Genomic DNA, 4,740 nt, shown 5'->3' with positions numbered 1-4,740 from the left:
AGCTGAAAGGAATAATAACCGTTTAAGTGAAAAATCTGTTCCTTAAGGCTGCAGATTGAGCCAAATAAAAGGGTAGTCCTGATGATTGAAAATGGACTGAGATTCAGTTTTTGCTACAGACTTCCTGTGTGACCTTGGGTAAGTCACTTGGGAATTTAGTTCTTGAAAATTCCAGGCCTATTATAGCTGCCAGGATGAAGTACCAAAGTTTTGAGATCATAGCTGTGAACCAGGTCCTGCTTCTCTGTCCATAACTGGGAAGATCCTCACTGGTGAGCACTTTGGAAAACATAGGTAAGTAGGACCAGAACTTCAAGAATTTGGCTCCCCTAATTGCTATCAAGCACTTGGAAGTTCACAGAGTCGTATTTGCAAATCATTGGGAAAGTCTGCATAAATCAAGAATTCATCTGTTTTTCAAGCTCTCATTTTATGCATTTGTGTGAAACCTACCACAGACAGAATCTCTACAATCTCCAGAGATGCCGTATGTACTGTTAAATAGTGGATTTACAGTCAAAGCACATTATACTAATCAGCTTGTAAAAATCAATTAATTGGTTTCAGTTTTTGAAGTGACTCAAAACAGCTAATGAGTTGAAAACAATGAGCTTGTATTTTTGATAATTAAGAATAACAACTGAATTTAGAAGTAGAAATTCTTAAGAGCCATGGGGCTAGATACTGTAGTTCTAGCAGTTTCTCCTACAACAGAAAGCAGTTGCTCAAAATCAGTCAAAAAAAGTTTCTATGAAGTTTCTATTTACTTCTTTACCATAGCAGTATAGCCCTATGCATGTTAAAAACATCTACCATCCCTTGCTAGCATTTTATACCCTATTAAAACAAATGTTTCCACATGAAGAAAAGCAGTGCACGTTTACTTTCAATTACTCTAAGTCTCCCCCCCCCACACACTAATACTTCTGTAAGTATTAATAAACTGCTAATATCACCACTCCGCTCACAACTGGGAAGAGGACAGGTAACTGAAATGTAGGCAGTGCATTTCTTCTTGCACTACCAAGGAAAAGATCTTAGTTACAGAAAGTCAAAGGCCTAACAAGATCTGTTCTTGTTAGCCCCCAAAAGTCAACAGAAAGATTTAATAGCCCAATAGACTTTCTGCTGAAAGTTTCCTGTTCTGAGATGAATTCACTGAAGGATGATCCTCAGATTTCCAACTCATCTGATGCTAAAAAAATTCCTCTGAATGACATCTGTGATACAGGAACCCATATTCCAAGTAAAAGTTTCATCTACTTGCTATTTTTCATCAACTGTCTTAGCAGCACATTTATCGAAGTCTGTAAGTAAGGAAGACTGTTTCAGGTAGATAATTATCTTAAAGCAGCCTGCTTCAGAACCATTAAAATAACAAGCATTGACTACTGAGAGAAAAGCGAAAAAAAGATGATATTTTTAAATGTACTCCCATTATATTTCATTGGTTAAAATTAAAAACAATTATTATTGACTTATATGAGACACAAGATTTCCTTGAATTTAAACAATTAATTCAGTTGTCCACGCAGACCTGTTCACTGTGTCTGGAATTTTAAATTGAGCTACATTCCTCAATTCCCAAATTGCAAATTTAAATTAATGCTAGAGTGAAAACATGATACCGAGCAAAAAAGAAAGGGAGGAGGACAAGAGAAGAAAGGCATGACACGGAATGTTATATCCCTAGTGCTACTAACACCTGACATCCTGCCAGGAGTTAACACCTTTGAGCTAACAGAAATACGCCGTACTTTTGGTTTATTCAAAGGCACTTACGATCTTCTTGAAGGCCTTAGCTTTGTAGCAGAAGTATACATTGAATGATTATATAATAAAAATTTAAAGAGAAAAATCTAATTGTAGAGTAACTGAACAGCACTCTACCTTGAGTGAATATACCTTTTCATACCTACCACTAACCTTTCAGTAATGAACTTTTGTACCAGGAGGGGGGGCAGGGGACACACCAACACACCCTACCCTGTACCCTCTCCTCAAGCATACCTGACAGCATGTAGCATTCACTCCTTTCCATACATCCTTCTTTTTACCATTCAAAATGCATATTTAAAGTATTTTCAGAATGTCAATATATCAAGCTGATGGTCTCTTTTGGATCTTCTAATACAGGAAATTTTAAAACATTTTGCTTGTTTTACTTGCGAGCAATACTCACGGTATTGCTCAATAGCAAGATGAGTTATTTTTAGTTTTGCAGTGTTTAATAACAGCTAAAGCTACTAAGCAATACCTATGGAAAATATTAAGAAAGAGACTAATCCTGATCCTGAAAGCCAAACCATAATTAAGAAGAAGAAAAAAAAAGTTTGCTGATACAGAATCTATTAAGTTCACGAAGAATTTGCATAGTGTGACAACAAAATGAGTAGCAAGCCCGTCCTCTTCTCCTCCCCACTTCTCTATAAAAAAAATAGAGGAGGATGGTAGAGGGGAAGAGACTCCCTAACAGTGCTATTTTTCTGCTTTATCAGAATGCTGCTACTGTCTTAACACTTCATTACCTCCATCAGCATACTGGACATTTTCATATATTGGCCAAAAATTAGGATGATGACTTAGAACAGTTTTCCTTAGATACGAATTGCCCAATTTTCTTGCAAGCGAAGGCTTGAATGGTAGCACCAATCAGCTCTTTTGCTAGCCTCCTAGAGTGGCCAATAAAGAAGGCAGAAAAGGAACCAGCTCTGGAGTTAAGATATCTTAAGACTGGCTTTCAATCTACAGTTAATATATTAGGATGGCAGCCATAAACTCTGGCTCCCAAACGTGTGGGAAGGGGGGCCACTGGAGATAGGGAAGGAGGGAAGAAATACAAGTTTGCACTACAAGAATAGATGTGTTAAGTGGTTATCAACACATAAAAAACAGCATCAGAGTTTACTTGATGCCACAGCCCAGTACTATTAAACTGGTTTACTGGATGCTGAGTACAGTGTCTCTTTAATAATCTCCCACTCTGTATAAAAGGAGGGAAAAAACAGGCAATTTGAACAGAATAAAATTAGTGTAGATTATGAGCAAGACAGTTGCTGAAGCATCTACTGTACGCTTATCTTTGACTAACAGAAAATATTAATCTGTAAGAGCAAATTGAATTTAGAGATTCAGAAGCAAAATAAGTCTCTTATGTATTAATTTTAAAAACTTTAAAGGGTTAACGTTTTTCTAGCAATTTTCTTCAGTAAACATTTGCAGTCAAACATAAACCCACTGCTGAGAGATCTCTATTATCCAGAATCTATTATCTAACTGATTCTGATGCTTCAATGCACAAATGACTTAAGTTTGTTTTAATTCCTGAAAAAAAAGAAACAAGAACAGCCTAAAACAAGACATACATTCTATGTAACAGAAGTAGTTGATAAAGACTCAAAGGCTTTTTATAATAAAAAGGGTGCAATGACGAAGTCCAAAAGTGATGAAGATGAAAGATACCTGGAACGATACCATGTCTTATGCACCTTTTGTTTTCTGTGACTGATGCATGCTGCAGACAAAACGTTTTGTGCTAAAACAGTCTCAAATCCGTTTTTCTAATATTAAGCACAAAGGAAAAACACTGACAGCAAGCGTGGTAAATAAATCCCTCCCTTGAGAATGAAAGCAGGAGACAGGAGGGGGCTGACATGCATGCAGGAGAAAACTAAACACCATCTCTTTTTTTTTTCTACCTGCACAAGTTGCCATTTGCTGCAGCAATCAAGAATCTCTTTTTCCCGTTGATTTCAAAAGCTAGGTTTTTCAGAAAATTTCTCCCTCGAGTCATCTGTTGATATGCTTTAAGAGTACGATATTCGTATCACTGGATCTTTAAGAGAAAAATCCATTTTCTTTCCTGTTCAGGTAAACATGTTTACAGCTCCTGCACAGACACTGGGTGGTTCAGACTCACATGTCACACACATGTCGTCAGCAACAAGAAAAGCCCCTTTCTCTGATCATCAGCATTTTAAATAAGGTAAAGAGAAAAGCACTTTCCAAACTTACCTTCAACAAAGTCAAATATTCATATTTAGCTGGTGATTTACACTAGAACACGAAATTAATAATGCGATCACATAAATAGAAATAATTGCTATAAAACACACACGGCAAAAAAAAAAAATAAATAAATAAGGAAACCCTCCCAAGTTCCCAGCAATCAAATCAACTCATTAGTCCCTGGAAGGGCCGTTATTTATAAACACTTTACGCCCAAACACTTCGAATTAGCAAGCAGGAACACGAATCGCGACTCAAACACATTTGAAGAGACCGTTCACTACGTAAGAAAACATCTCGGATCGCAGGCGAAAGCCTTCCTATCTGTGACCCTGCACAGGAAATGCCACATAAAACCTAAAATTGCCAAGGAAGGTTACAAAATCTCCTGCTCTACATCCTATTACGAAGAGTTGCTACGAGAACCGAACTACTTCTCTATTTTCCAGAAAACAAGTACAGAGTGGGTGTTGTGAGCGTTTATTCCCCCGCCATGTACCTTCGAAACGCATCTTAAAGTAACACACGTCCCCCAAACCCAGCCCTGAAGTCTGAAATGTAAATGTAATTCCTTATATAGACTGCAGCAGCTGGTCTCACGCACACGGAGCGCGCGGCGAGGGGGCCCCCGGCCAAACCGTTACCACCCATATTATACAAACAGGTACCTCCACGGCCAAGGGGAAGGGAAGAAACTTCGCCACCCGCCGCCCGCGAGCAGCCCGCCCTTCC

General features: G+C 38.1%; 1 long non-coding RNA gene across 1 annotated transcript in view; it reads left to right on the top strand.

Moving 5' to 3' along the window:
- The first annotated feature begins 4,596 nt into the window (after positions 1–4,596).
- Positions 4,597–4,740, top strand: part of LOC146597854 (uncharacterized) — a 1,798-nt gene continuing 1,654 nt past the window's right edge. The window contains exon 1 of the long non-coding RNA XR_014895383.1: positions 4,597–4,672. This is a non-coding gene — a long non-coding RNA (uncharacterized LOC146597854). The remainder of the gene's footprint in view (positions 4,673–4,740) is intronic.

Source organism: Rhea americana, unplaced genomic scaffold (assembly GCF_003343005.1).
Source record: "Rhea americana isolate MKP2758 unplaced genomic scaffold, rheAme1 scaffold_176, whole genome shotgun sequence".
Lineage (NCBI taxonomy): Eukaryota > Metazoa > Chordata > Aves > Rheiformes > Rheidae > Rhea > Rhea americana.
The sequence above is the reverse complement of the archived record's forward strand: the minus strand, read 5'-3'. Positions and strand labels throughout refer to the sequence as shown.